Source organism: Asparagus officinalis, chromosome 6, assembly GCF_001876935.1.
Source record: "Asparagus officinalis chromosome 6, Aspof.V1, whole genome shotgun sequence".
In the NCBI taxonomy this organism is placed as follows: Eukaryota; Viridiplantae; Streptophyta; class Magnoliopsida; order Asparagales; family Asparagaceae; genus Asparagus; species Asparagus officinalis.
Window position 1 is genome coordinate 33,761,426 of NC_033799.1, and position 16,081 is coordinate 33,777,506.

At 35.5% G+C, this 16,081-nt stretch overlaps 2 long non-coding RNA genes across 8 annotated transcripts; one reads left to right on the forward strand and one right to left on the reverse strand.

Annotated features, from left to right (window-relative positions):
• LOC109844262 lies at positions 7,846–10,024 on the forward strand. The gene is made up of 2 exons (XR_002247954.1): positions 7,846–8,472; positions 8,543–10,024. It is a non-coding gene; the product is annotated as an uncharacterized LOC109844262 (long non-coding RNA).
• LOC109844259 lies at positions 10,788–15,812 on the reverse strand. 7 transcript variants are annotated; one of them, XR_002247944.1, is made up of 8 exons: positions 15,522–15,812; positions 15,221–15,416; positions 14,560–14,725; positions 13,636–13,693; positions 13,094–13,162; positions 12,737–12,860; positions 12,499–12,569; positions 10,788–11,393 (listed from the first exon to the last, which is right to left on the reverse strand). It is a non-coding gene; the product is annotated as an uncharacterized LOC109844259 (long non-coding RNA). The 7 variants fall into 7 exon arrangements; XR_002247945.1 differs by having other exon boundaries at positions 13,598–13,693; XR_002247943.1 differs by having other exon boundaries at positions 14,549–14,725.

The following is a 16,081-nucleotide window of genomic DNA, read 5'->3' on the forward strand; positions in this document are numbered from 1 at the left end:
AGGAACCTGAACTTTCCAAAAAACCCGTCATAAGTCGACTTATCAGTCTGCATAAGTCGACTTGGCAGAGCGAAAAACAGCAACTGGAGAAGAGATCATAAGTCGACTTATCAGACCTGATAAGTCGACTTGGCAGAGCAAAAAACCAACAATCCAGAGCAGAACGTAAGTCGACTCATGCACCAACATAAGTCGACTTACCATAAGTCGACTTATGCCTGTGCATGAGTCGACTTATGACCAAAAATCTGCTTTTTCCAATTCTTCTCCACAGCCTGAAGGTGTTGGCTACTCCACCCTCAAAACTTGGAACACCACCCTTGACCGCAGAATCCCAACTAACCACAAATTCAAGTTTAAATGGGTTGAGATGGAAAACTTGGGAGATCACGCGATATTCGTGGGTCAGAACTACTCATTTTGTGTGCCTGCAGGTGAATACCAAGGATGCAAGCCAAATTGCATATATTTTACAGATCATGGAGGGCTCCATAGCATCATTGCAAGGGGAAATTTGGACCAGGAGAAGATCCATGAATACTCTGCTTGTGACATGGCCATTTATAACTTCAAAGATAAGTATTTTGAAGAGTTTACCCAACTAAATGACAGGTATCATGTCCCGCCCATTTGGATCACTCCAAACCCATGGTAGATAGATGTATTGTTCGTTATTTCGATCTTGTTTCCGATATGTGAGGTTTTTATTTATAGGGTGTGGCCAATTCAGTCAGGTACCTTAATATGTTTATGCAGTGTGTGGTTAATTTAGTCAAGTGCATTACTCTGTATGTGAGATTTTTATATATGCAGTATGGTTAATTTATTTAAGTACATTACTCTTGTCTATTTTTAGTCATATGCTCTCAGATTGTTAAACATTTGCAGGACCTGAAAACTAGTTACTAGTTACGTTGAAGATAGAATTGGTAGAGGAAACCAATCCTCAGACTCGGGTAATATGCTTACGTTTATAGGCAGAAGTGATCCAACAATTTTTTAACTCAATTCAATTTTATTTTATTTCATTATATTTTTATGTAAATATATATTCAAAATGAGCGCTTCCGGAGTCTATCTACGAGAACTGGAAGGATACAAGGGTTTTAATATTTTGTCGGTCATGACAAAAGAAGAAACAAGTTCAAATATTTGGCGTATAATTGTAGGTTTATAGTTAATACTTGGGGTGATAATTGGCAATTTGTCAGACATGAAATGAATAATTAACCGTCTATTATAGTATCAAAATTTGACGACTTAGGGCCCGTTTGGATAATTAAAGTATTGAAAGTAAGAAGTAAGTTACAGAAGTAACTTTCAAAACTATGAAATAGGAAGTAGCGGAAATAGCATTTTTTTTTTTGTTTCGTATAGTTTCTCTTCACCCAGCGATTCGAAAGGAGGAAGTAGCGGAAATAGCATTTTTTTTTTTGTTTCGTATAGTTTCTCTTCACCCAGCGATTCGAAAGGCACCACCAGCGGCTCAGTCGAACTCCTCTGTTGAGCGACTCCATCGAGAACCTGCAATGCCTAGCACAGTATCTAACCACCATCGAGCACCTTTTGTTGCTGCCTACTCTCCCCTAACCACTTGTAGGTCCTCTTCCTCAAAACCTAAACCCTAATTTGAATATTATCTGAAATGTTTGTGTATTTGTTAAAAAAATTTGGGCATTTTCTAATTAGGGTTATCTACACCCTCAAAAAGTCTCTGCTACTCGAGAAGCCTCCAGCGAGACTATCGGATGTTACTTTCCACCTCCAGTGAGGCTGCCTTCTTCTATCTCTAGCTTGTAAGTTCTTTTCAGATTTTCCTTGGGGTCGTTTGAGAACTGTGCTTATATGAATGAATTTTTTTTATTTATGGTATTTCTTTTATATTGTTCCTTTTATATTTAGATATTATCATCTTGAAATTTTCTATGAGTACTCTATATGAAGAAGAATCTCTATATGAAGAAGCCAAAGAGGGAGGACGGTGATGAGAATCAGAAGAAGGTTTAGTTCCTTTGTTTTCTTTCATTTATGTTAATTTGGATGTTTTTGTACTATGAATTTTGATTTTTCCCCCTTTGTGCTAATTTAGTGTTTGAATGTAGGACTATATTAGGTGGCAGAAGGATAAAAAGACTACTGTACTTGTAGACAAATTTAAGCTGAGTTGTTCGCAGATTCGTTCCTTCTCTTTGCACATTTTTAATCAATCAATGCTAAAGCTTGTTATAATTAGATGTTTGTTTCAATCTTTGAAGAACTTGTTAAAGATTGTGATTATTGTACTATAATTATAATACTATGGAAACTCTAAAGCAATAAGATAATTTATTAAATAATTATTTGATACATGAAGTTTATTGAATGATTGGCGATCTTTAAAAATGAAAGCAAAGGTAATCAAATTGACCATAAAGCGAATCACAACATTTTAGTTGTCATGTTTTTAGTAATAAACAAATGGTACTTTATGCAGTAGAGAAATGAGAATGAAGCTTAATTAAAAAAAAACTTATTTGGACTATCATTCAAGATGTGTTAAAGCGACAAATACGTGTATGGATATATTAGGTCTATGCGTCTCTGGTTTCCTTTACTTAACTTGGTTTCAGCCAAATCATGAAACAAGATGTTATGACTCTTTCTTTACATGTGTGATCAACATGTCAAACTTTCTTAGATGTTCTTGAATGTTCATTTGCAAGTGGATTTAATAAATTTCACAATCTATAAAAGTTTTTTTTAATTGGAAACTGTTTGATTTGTTAGTCGGAGAATTCGCTAGTCAAAATCGGGATTTCACTATAGGGGCTGTTTGGTTCACTATTATAAGGGGTGGAAAACTCAGAAAACCCCTCCATGTCAGATTTTTATCCCTTCACGTCAGTTTTTTTGTTTACCTCCATTTCTTTGTGCCGCTTTGGTTCGCTCGAATGGAAGAGGGAAAACTCTGCTGAAATCGCCGCCAACTAAGATTTTTCCCCCTCTCCGATTTCCTTTCCCAACCAAGTGAAATTGATGAAAACTCTGTCACGTCAGATTTTTTTTCCTTCTCTGCTTTGTTTACAATTGATGAAAACTCTGTCACGTCAGATTTTTTTTCCTTCTCTGCTTTGTTTACAAAAGTTTTCCTTTTTTTTCTATGCGAACCAAACCGTCAGATTTTTTTTCCTTCTCTGCTTTGTTTACAAAAGTTTTCCTTTTTTTTCTATGCGAACCAAACATAAGAAAATTAAATATATTGGTTTCCCACCATTTTTTATGTGTGAACCAAAGCAAAATAATCTATTTCTTGGAAAAGTTTAGAAAACTCAAAACTTGTGTTTTTTTACATGGAATTGCATTTCTCTATATCAAGGAAACGAACCAAACAGCCCCATAATGGAAAATGTAGGTGTGTAGTTAACATGATATAGAGACTTACATTCATCTCACAGGCACATGCTGGTCATGCATTCTTCAAAGAAGTTATCGCATGGTTATATTTTAAAGGAAAAATATAACATCATTCACATGCTAATATCTTCTAATAACACCCCTCTCGGCACTACCTCAATGAAGTTATCGCATGGTTATGATTCCATCGGGTATTTCTGTCGTCATGCATCTTTTATTATATTTTCATTTGTAGTGACACAGTTTCTTTTGCATTGCATTCCCTTTTCATAATATCTTTTTACTCGTATGAAAAATCTTCAGTTGCGGGTGTATTTGACAAGTTATGCTCTTGAGCAAATGGTGCAAGCAGCAAGCTCTACTGCTGGACTCAGAACCATCAAGAGGGTTGATCAGACTCTGCAGGATCTTGGAGAAGTTGTTAAAAAACAATTTAGTGCTTTCACCTTTTTCCCGGCCTTTAGTATTTTTTAGCTGAAATTGTCAGTCTTGTTGACTTTGAAATCCAAATTGTTTCTTCCAAAGATTCATTTTGACATATCACTATTCATTTCCTTTCTAGGTCCATTTAAAGCCAAAGATCCCGACAAAATCCGTTTGTGCATAACATCTTGAATTACGTAAAGAAATTCTCACACCCTGCTCAATTTACAGAAACATGTTTGTATTCTGAAAATCTGATTATCCTATTATCTTGTATATGCCATCTGTGAACGTGAAACCGCGTGAGGAGAGTCAGTGGGGGCCACCATGTGATTGAAGCAAAGCAAAGACGCGTTTTTGTTTTTTTTTTGTTTTTCCTCATTGCGGACATTAATGCAAAGGCCCACCCGATTGTTACGCTGTAGGTATATAAATAGCATTTATTCGGTGACTTAGGTTTTGGCGTGCGAGAGAGTTTGCTTGGCGGCTGCAAGGTGCGAAGGCTGAGGGGGAATAAACGGCAAGGCAAAGGAAATTTGGCTTTTGGCGGCTGCAACGGGTAAAGAGCAGAGGGTGAAAAGAAACTTTTGGGCGGCATGCAAGCAAAGCAGAGAGAGAAAAACAGATAGCTTTTTGGCTGTTTTGAAGAGGAGTTCTGTGCAGCGTCTCTTAGGTTTTAGTATCCCTTTTGGGTTTAGATTGTGAGAGTTGTAAACCCATTGTATTCTTTTTCTCTTTAATAGTAGATCTCCCCCTCCTTGCCCCGTGGACGTAGGCAGTTTGCCGAACCACGTAAAATTGGTTGTTTGAGTTTGTGGCCATTGTAATAGTTTTTTAGGATCCCTCGACGCGCAGTCCTAGAGCTGACGAGAGTAAGAGCTAATATCCCACTTTGATGGGATATTAGGCTTCAGATTCTTATTCCCTTTAAGAAACAAGAATTCTTATCGATCTTTCTCTCTTATTGTGCACCAGAAACTCTGCCGAAATTTTCGCTGCGCACAACACCATCAACCTTTTTGCTTTAAATCTATCTCATTTTTTTAACCTATATATAATTTGCTGTTTGTTATGTTTGCTTTCTATGTTCTTCAAAAGTTTTGCCACCTGTCCATGCGAGCAGCTCTTTGATGGTTAAACCGTTTAACATTTTGACTGGAAATATTAATTCCTTTATCACATGTTTGAAATGTCACCTGCACCTCAATAGTTAAAACAATCTGTACCAAATAATATGGTTAGCTTCTGGTTTTCACTAATTCACTACGTGGAGCTATCTTTTCAGCTGAAATTAAAAGGACTTATTTTAATTTCCAGTAGAGTAAATATTGCATTGAACTAAAGCTATGAAGTCATTTTTATTTGCCATTTCCCATGACCTCCATTTGTTCTATGACACGTGCAAAATAGAGATGCTGAAGCTGCAAACCGTGACAGTTCATATACATAAGCATCAAGCACTCCTAAGGTAAATGTTAGCCACGGTTCTTTGTACTCGTTGGGGCTAATTAAGACCCCAACGGTTACAATCGTTGGGGTTGATTAAGGCCCCAACAGTGGATGTTTTTTTATTTTTAAAATTAAAAATGAAATTTTCTTGCCCTAACCGTTGGGGCAAGTTTTTCAACTGTTGGGGCAAAGTCAGCCCCAACGCGCTTTGCCACAACGGGTGTATTAACAACCCCAACGGTTGTAACCGTTGGGGACATTGGGGACACTCTCTGCCCCAACGGTTGTAAAACCGTTGGGCTGCTACATTTTGTAGTAGTGGTAATAGGAGAAATTAGCTCATCCTGATAAAAATTTCCCTCTTAATTATACTAATTTGTACTTAGAAACTTCTAAAAAAAATTTTTAATTGGAGTAAATTGGTGTTGAATTGTATAATAAATTGTATGGAGAAGTGGAGGTGTTATTGTATCCAAGGGTTGAGTGAAGGTAGGAACAAGCGTGTTGTATTCAATCGGCTGGTTTAATAAGTCCACATTAAATTCTATCCTCTCTATCTAATATGAATACACTGCTCCCTATCATTCTTCAATACCAATTTCTTAATCTAATTTGGTTATTAAACATGTCTTATGCTTAGTAAAATCATTAGACTTAGTGAATGGGATCAAGTAATGTCAAGTTTCTTTGAGATATTCCAAGTTTTAGTCATAGTCCATACAAATATACAAGCATTCTATGTTTTATTTTCCAATATTCAACAAATTGTATGTTTCAGCTAACTCATAATATAGGAGAGAGCATGAAAGCATGGAAAATATACATGGATGCCTATATTGGTTGATGTGCTTCCCATAAGGTAAATATTGTCTCTTCTAATTCATATTTGTTGTTTAATCAGGAGATATGAATTTCAAATTAGTCCTTACTTGATTTCTTCTATGATGAGACATATGATGATATGTGAATATACTTGCGAATTATTTTTTCTGTGTAGCTGCCTTGTGCTTTAATTATTGCCCATGGGTTAACTATTGCCATTTGATAGTTAGAATCAAGATGTTATGACAATTATACATTACATAAAGTAGTGAATTGTGATATATGAAGTTGCTTTTTTGATGATACATGCATCTCCATTCGAAGATACTATGAATAACGATGTTTCTACTGGCACAGGTTGGTTAGCCTAAGAGGTTTCAAGGAAGTGATTGATAAAATGAGACGAGGACAAGCTGAGTTTTCACGAGTTTTCAATATTCTTGGATCTGCCTGAAGTCAGGAGGAGTAGGGTTAGCTGAAGTAGGCAACAGTGATTGAAAAAGATAGTGAACAACAAAGATTATGAAGGCTAACATGATAGGGACTGACCAAGGAGATACTAAGGTCCAAGGAAGCATATTCCTCTCCAAATAGAATCAATCAATTTTCCATTCAAGCCAATACCATCAAATTTATCTGCGCTTTATTATTGCTGAACTTGACTATGGCTACTCGGCCAATTTGATGTTGGTCTTAATGATGTTGATAATTTTTGGTCTTAATCCATGCAGATGTAGAATTAGTGAAGGTTGTGGCTGATTCACTGATCTTTTCCTCATGTAGAGAGCTAGCTCTAATGGAGTTTGGTTTGTAACACATAACATATATTTTAAAAGTTAGCTAAGATTGTGATATGTTTAGTCCCCTCAGTTTCATCTCTATGAAGAACTGACTAATTCTTAAAGTTTTGATTTAGTTTTTAACTTATAAAATGTCTCTGGCATTGCTAGAAAGCTGATGAAATTTGATTAACGATTTAGAGTTAGAATTGTGTTTTTCATTATTCCTATAAAAATATTTATTATTTATAACTCACTTGAACACAATTATTGACTAAATATGAAATGAGATTTATCCTAAATACTATGTGAGCCTATTATGATTTATGTAACTACAACTTAATTGGACGCATCAAGACATTGTAAATTTACTTGTTATTCATTGCAGGAATTATTCTCCTCTATAAATGGTAATTAGGATAATAATTAGGTTGAAATTAACTCTACAAATTTCTACAAGTCTTTTAAAAAAGAGTTCTGTCAAATAAAGCTTTGAGGGAAAGATTTTGACTGCCCGATAGCTTTTTGAAGATTGATGAGTTCTTTTGTATTTATATGAAACTTCGGCCCATTCATTGGAAAACATGTGATCATTATTATGCTTTACCAAAGAATATTAATATGAAAGATGCGAAAATATATTCTTAGTTATTAACCTTAGGGAACTTATTTAATATATGGATAAATAAATTGAATGTAGCTGACATAAGACCTTTGTGATGCAATATTTTTTAGTGAGGCCATTGCGTTTCCAAGGATCTTAATATGCACTATGTACCTCTATAAAAGTTAATGTGATGCGTTGCGTATTTTAGTTTTGTTAATGCATTTGAGATTATCCTTTGATCCTCTATAAAAGTTAATGTGATGCGTTGCGTATTTTAGTTTTGTTAATGCATTTGAGATTATCCTTTGATTTATGAGGTTAAGTGCATGGATTCTTGAAATATTTTAGTTTTGTTAATGCATTTGAGATTATCCTTTGATTTATGAGGTTAAGTGCATGGATTCTTGAAACCGGAAAATATCTGTGTCACGTTAAGCGGGATATTTATAATTGTTCTGCTCTTAAATAGTGCAAGGATTAAATTTGAAATCGCAATGACAATTCCAAATAGACACAACCTTCTTTATCGCCTTGCAGACTATATAAGTTTGGAGGTAATATTATGATATCAGCATAACGTAATAATTAATTTGCTGCCACTTATTAATTTTTATGTGTCACAAATGTTTGCATCTCATACTTTTACCTTAAAGAGGTTAAAGCATCTACGGAATGAAAGCTATGTTTACGACAGCTATTCGTGACTAAGTAAGGTGTCAATATTATTGTCACATAGTTAGCCTTTGTTCTATACGAAGCACGTTTTTTTTTATAAATGATGATGATATTGGCATGTGCGAAATTTTAGTTTCCTTCAAATGGTTTACTTATCATATGGTTTCTTAACATGCATCATGTGCAACGCACGTATTGCATCCTACTACAAAAAAAACATATCTACTGCAAACGGCTGCAATTGTGTGGGGGCTTTACTGTTACTTGCTCTTCTATATTTAATAATCAATTGGAAATTACTAAAACAATTGAAAATGTAAATAGGTGCTGTTACTTGCTCTTCTATATTTAATAATCAATTGGAAATTACTAAAACAATTGAAAATGTAAATAGGTGAAAAGTTTGGGAGGGAAATCAATAAAAGACTACTATAAAACAACTATTGCACTCCCACTCAATTCACACTGCTTCCCAAAACACTCGGCGGACTCCCCAATGTATCGCCAGTTCCCAAAACCCTAGTTGTTAGTTCTCTCTCGATAATCGTTCCTGGTGGTGATCAACGCCTCCCGATCCGCTCACAAGCGTTCGATTGCAGCCAAGGCGGCCATCAAGAAGATCCAATGTCGCATATGCAAAAAGTGCTTCTCCAAGTCCCAAATGGTTTCTCACTACTTGGACGTGCATCCGCAGTACAAGCATTTGTGTGCTGTTTGCTCTAACGGCTACAAAAGGGAGTCTGAGAGGATCGTTCACGAGAAGGAGGAGCACGGCGAGGAGGAAGCTGAGGTTGTCAAACCCGAGGCGGCGATCGGGGCTGATGAGGAGCAGAACGCCGGAGAGCATGAGATTGAAGAGGAGGATGCTTAGATCATGAGCTTATGGTAAGTAGTAATTAAATAATGAATTAGAATTAGATATATAATCTCAATCTCAAGTTGCTTTCAGAATATCGAACAGCTCTGGTTCCGTTGGTTGCTATTAATGAAACCTAGTTGTTTGATTTGTTGATCTGGTTCCGTTGGTTGCTATTAATGAAACTTAGTTGTTTGATATGATCTTGTATCGAACAGATCTGGTTCCGTTGGTTGCTATTAATGAAACTTAGTTGTTTGATATGATCTTGTTTCTGTTTGATCTTAATTTTGTTGCTATTTTTGGGTTTTTTCAGGTCAGAAATTTTATTACTTGTTTTGTGTTTGGATCATCTAATTAATATCCTCTCATCATATTTTCTATTTTCGATTAACAACAGTTGTTAGTTGAATTGTTTGATGTTAATCTAATCTCTAAATGGTAATTTTCTAGTTTCTTTTCTATTGGTTAATCAAATTTAATCGGTCGGACGAATATAGAGAATCCCATAACCTTTACATCAAATAGTTGAGACAATCTAAGACGTATGTTTTATTATTTTAATAAAATGAACAATAGGAAATTTTCTTTAGTGTTATTCTAGACGGATCAACTAGACGAATTTTTTTTTTCATCTGGTTAGCTTTAAACTAGACGGAAAATTTCCGTCTAGAATATTCCATCTAGTTTGCCATTATTCATTCTATTAAAATAATAAAACATAAGTCTTAGATTGGTTCAACTATTTGATGTAAAGGTTATGAGATTCGCTATATTCGTCCGACCGATTAAATTTGATCAACCAATAGAAAAGAAACTAGAAAATTACCACTTAGAGATTATATTAACATCAAACAATTCAGCAAACAACTGCCATTAATCAAAAATAGAAAATATGATGAGAGGATATTAATTAGATGATCCAAAAACAAAACAAGTAATAAAATATCTGACTGAAAAAGAAACCCAAAAATAGCAACAAAATTAAGATCAAACAGAAACAAGATCATATCAAACAAATCAAACAACTAAGTTTCATTAATAGCAACCAACGGAACCAAATCTGTTTGATACAAGATCATATCAAACAAATCAAACAACTAAGTTTCATTAATAGCAACTAACGGAACCAGATCAACAAATCAAACAACTAAGTTTCATTAATAGAACGGAACCATATATGTTCGATACTCAGAAAGCAACTTGAGATTGAGATTAGATATGTAAATCTAACTCATTGTTTAACTACTACTTACTTACCATAAGCTCATGATCTAAGCATCCTTCTCTTCAATCTCCTCATGCTCTCCGGCGTTTTGCTCCTCATCATCCCTGATCGCCACCTCGAGGTTGAAAACCTCAGCGTCCTCCTTGCCGTTCTCCTTCTTGTGAACGATCCTCTCGGACTCCCTTTTGTAGCCGTTATAGCAAACGGCGCACAAATGCTTGTACTGCGGATGCACATCCAAGTAGTGAGAAACCATTTGAGACTTAGAGAAGCACTTTTTGCATATGTGACATTGGATCTTCTTGATGGCTGCCTTGGCTACAATCGAATGCTTGTGAACAGATCAGGAGGCTTTGATCACCATCAGAAACAATTATCGAGAGAGAACTAGCAACTAGGGTTTTAGGAACTATCGATACCTTAGGGAGTCTGCCGAGTGTTTTGGGAAGCGGTGTGAATTGAGTGGGAGTGCAATGGTCGTTTTATAGTAGTCTTTTATTGATTTCCCTCCCAAACTTTTCACCTATTTACATTTTCAATTGTTTTAGCGTTTTATAGTAGTCTTTTATTGATTTCCCTCCCAAACTTTTCACCTATTTACATTTTCAATTGTTTTAGTAATTTCCAATTGATTATTAAATATAGAAGAGCAAGTAACAATAAAGCCCCCACACAATTGCAGCTGTTTGCAGTAGATAAGTTTTTCTTTTGTACTAGGATGCAATACGTGCGTTGTACATGATGCATATTAAGAAACCATATGATATGTAAATCATTTGAAAGAAACTAAAATTTCGCACATGCTAATATCATCATCATTTATTTAAAAAAAAGTGCTTCATATAAAACAAAGGCTAACTACGTGACAATAATATTGTCACCTTACTTAGTCACGAATAGCTATCGTAAACATAGCCTTCATTCCGTAGATGTTTTAACCTCTTTAAGGTAAAGTATGAGATGCAAACATTTGTGACACATAAAAATTAATAGGTGGCAGCAAATTAATCATTACGTTATGCTGATATCATAATATTACCTCCACACTTATAGCCTGCAAGGTGATAAAGAAGGTTGTGTCTATTTGGAATTGGAATTGTAGCCGCATCTATAAGAAATTATAGTTGCATCCCCAAGCTGAGAGTGGGTTTCTTGTTCGAGCTGCACAATACGTACCAAAAAAACAAAACAAAAACAAAAACCAAATTAATTCGAGATCAATCTCAAAAAATAATATCATTTGAGAATACATTTGCAAAGCTAGGAATAAGTTTTTTAAATTCTAAACAATCCTTGAACTCGCAATATTATTAGGGTATGAGATATAATAAAAATTGAATAGCAGACACTAACTATATCGACACCAAAAAAAAGTTCCTCTAAGATGAACAATCATTTAATTAAACCAACATATGAGTGTGTCAATGAATCTACAAAAACAAATTTAGAAGTTTCTAAATACAAATTAGTATAATTAAGAGGGAATTTTTTATCATGATGAGCTAAGCTCTCCTATTACCACTACTACAAAATGTAGCAGCCCAACGGTTTGTAACCGTTGGGCAGAGAGTGTCCCCAATGGTTACAACCGTTAGGGCTGCTAAAACACCTGTTGTGGCAAAGCGCGTTGGGGTTGACTTTGCCCCAACGGTTGAAAAACTTGCCCCAACAGTTATAACTGTTTCATTTTTAATTTTAAAAAATTAAAAAAAAAGTCACAACGGTTAGAACCGTTGGGGCCTTAATTAACGGAACCGTTGGAGCCTTAATTAACCCCAACGGATGAAACCGTTGGGGTCTTAATTAACCCCAACGAATACAACCATTGGGGCAAGTACCTAATTTAAAAAAATCAATGATGTTCAAGTGTAATCACACTCTTAATAGAGACAAAAACACAATGCATTCTTTAGAAGGTAATCATGTTTTCCAACAACAGAGAGATGGCAAAAGAACCCAATCACTTTCTGGCAAAAGAATCCAAGTCCTTAGACAATTAAACAACAGCAGAAAGAGCTAATCGAATAAAAGTCCTATAATTTAAACTGGCAAATGTTTAAACCTACAATCTTGGACATTTAATTTGATCTCATAAGAAGCAACCCCCAAAGTTTCCAAAAAGATGCAGGCTAGTTGCGATACATGAACTACATTCTCGTTTCATGTAAAATCTCAAATTTTTTAAATAATTTTTTTTTCAAACATTATCACAAAAGTAAGATAATTTGTCAAATATATTATCATTAAACATAAGAAAATCACCAACCTAGTCCACTCGCTGTGCTCCATTGGATTCCAAGCCCTAGGCTCCGCTGTATTGCAAGGCCCCACGGTCGCCTACACAGAAAATCCATCAACACCACCACAAATTCAACGCAATTACACAAATCAAACATGCATTCCACTCCAATTCACAGGCCAAACCAAAGAAAACCCTAGCAAACCTCAGATCCAAACCCTAGATCCAACAAAAAAAAATCAACAGATCGGTCGAGATCCCTTACTTGCTGATACAATCCGTAGAGCAGGAGCGCGACATCGTTCTGGAACTTGGAGGACGCTCCGCTGCCGTTTAGAAAATATAAAATAGAAATCTATATGCCACATCCCACCAGGTGATGCATTTTTCTGAAGGAAGTATCATAGAAAATATAAAATAGAAATCTATATGCCACATCCCACCAGGTGATGCATTTTTCTGAAGGAAGTATCATGGATTAGATGCTTTCAGACTCCACATCCCACCAGGTGATGCATTTTTCTGAAGGAAGTATCATGGATTAGATGCTTTCAGACTATACTACCATATAAATTTACTACCATATAAATTTGCTGAACAAAGAACTGTGGCTAACATTTACCTTAGGAGTGCTTGATGCTTCTGTATATGAACTGTCACGGTTTGCAGCTTCAGCATCACTATTTTGCACCTGTCATAGAACAAATGGAGGTCATGGGAAATGGCAAATAAAAATGATTTCATAGCTTTAGTTCAATGCAATATTTACTCTACTGGAAGTTAAAATAAGTCCTTTTAAGTTCAGCTGACAAGATAGCTCCACGTAGTGAATAAGTGAAAACCAAAAGCTAACCATATTATTTGGTACAGATTGTTTTTAACTATTGAGGTGCAGGTGACATTACAAACCTGTGATTACGGAATTAATAATTCCAGTCAAAATATTAACGGTTTAACCATCAAAGAGCTGCTCGCATGGACAGGTGGCAAAACTTTTGAAGAATATAGAAAGCAAACATAATAAACAACAAATTATATATAGGTTAAAAAAATGAGATAGATTTAAAGCAAAAAGGTTGATGTCATATACAAGATAATAGGATAATCAGATTTTCAGAATACGAACATGTTTCTGTAAATTGAGCAGGGTGAGAATTTCTTTACGTAATTCAAGATGTTCTGCACAAACGGATTTTGTCGAGACCTTTGGCTTTAAATGGACCTAGAAAGGAAATGAATAGTGATATGTCAAAATGAATCTTTGGAAGAAACAATTTGGATTTCAAAGTCAACAAGACTGACAATTTCAGCTAAAAACTACTGAAGACTGGAAAAAAGGTAAAAGCACTAAATTGTTTTTTAATAACTTCTCCAATATCCTACAAAGTCTGATCAACTATCTTGATGGTTCTGAGTCCAGCAGTAGAGCTTGTTGCTTGCACCATTTGCTCAAGAGCATAACTTCTCAAATACACCCACAACTGAAGATTTTTCATACGAGTAAAAAAATATTATGAATAGGGAATGCAATGCAAAAGAAACTGTGTCACTACAAAAGAAAATATAATAAAAGAGGCATGAAGACAAAAATACCCGATGGAATCATAACCATGCGATAACTTCATTGAGATAGTGCCGAGAGGGGTGTTATTAGAAGATATTAGCATGTGAATGATGTTATATTTTTCCTTTAAAACAAACTATCGTCTTAAATAACAAATAAGTCGGAATGGTAGACTGTCATCTCAAATAATCCATGGTGGCTGACATTTTGTACGAGCATGTGCCTGTGAGATGAATATAAGTCTCTATAACATGTTAACTATACACCTACATTTTCCATTCTAGTGAAATCCCGATTTTGACTAGCGAATTCTCCGACTAACAAATCAAACAGTTTCCAATTAAAAAAACTTTTATAGATTGTGAAATTTATTAAATCCACTTGCAAATGAACATTCAAGAACATCTAAGAAAGTTTGACATGTTGATCACACATGTGAAAAAACAATAGAAATTTTCTCTTAACAATGATAATAGCATAAACAGTTGTATGATTAAAAAAACCTTAACGGACCTTGAAGTCACCTGAACTAATTGTGTCTTCCCACTTCCTTGAGCACCATAAGCAATCACACAACCATTACCTCCTTTGAGAATTCCCTCAAGGAGAGGTTTAATCTCTCAGGAGAAAATATCACCAGTGGTCTCTTCTTGCCCGTAGCACCAATCTAGTTTGTAGCTATCCTTCCGTCTGTAAACAACCCAGATTCCAAATCCATATAAAAATGATATCCTCTAAAACTCAGATTATTTTTTAAAATTACCATCACAAAACATTGTCTTAAACACAAAGAAAACCCTTAAACAACATAAGGTTGCATGTTTGGAGCACAAATCCAGAGTAATCAACGAAAAGGATCATTCCCTACATACACACAGATAAAAGTCCCTAAACTATCAATAGAATTGACATTAAAAAATGCAATTAATCAAAAATGGGAGAAAATATATTATCCTATTCTCTAAACTCAGGTTATTTCTCAAAATCAACATCAAACAGTTTGTCTTCACAGAAAGAAAACCCTTAAACAACATAAGGCTGCAGATTAGGAGCTCAAATTAACAGTGATTAAAATTAAGGATCATTCTCTACATACAAACAAACAAAATCATCCTTAGACCAATCAAAAGAAATCGCCATCAAAAAGTAGAAAATTAATGAAATTTAAGGGGGAAGATAAGTTACCCATTCACTTGATCAGCGAAAGAAACAGAGGCGAATTCTCCTTCAGTTCTTGACATCGAGATTTGGGAGACGCTCGACTCTCCATCAGGAGCTTTACTGACCTCTGAATCGAGAAAAGGACGTATCTTTCCAACGATCTGAAGCCCTCGATACAAATTCTAACAACAATAAAAACCTAAGCTGAAGACCAGCAGATCTAGACAGAGATAATATATGACAAACATACCATTAGAAAACAAACCAAAATCCACTAAAATCTCAATAGCAATAAAGAAAAGTCAGAATAATATACGACAAATACCTTTTAATTTGTCATATATTAGGGTTAGGGTTTTGAGGTAGAGGACTTAAAAGTAAGGCGTCCGGCGAAAATGGGGAGCAAGAGAGGCGGCGAGGTCCGATTTGGGGAGGAAGAACTAGGGTTTTTTGAGGGGGAGTCGGCGGCAAACTGCAGGCCTCGACGGCGGCCTCTGACGGCAGCGACGAGTTCAGAGTTGGGGGGGAGAAGGAGCACAGGATTGGGGTTTTTTGAAGAGAGAGAGAGAGAACGGGGTTAATTTGGGGGGGTTTGGTTGGTTTTTTTAATTTTCGCGAAACCTACTCGCCTCAACTATTTGAACCGTTGGGGCGGCCGAAACCAGCCCAACGTTCTTTTCACCCGTTGGGCTGGGCCTCTCTTTAGTAAGGCGTCTTTGCCGAAACCAGCCCAACGTTCTTTTCACCCGTGTGTACACGTCTTTGTCGCTTTAACACATCTTTAATGATAGTCCAAATAAGTTTTTTTTGATTAAGCTTCATTCTCATTTCTCTACTACATAAAGTACCATTTGTTTATTTCTAAAAAAATGACAACTAAAATGA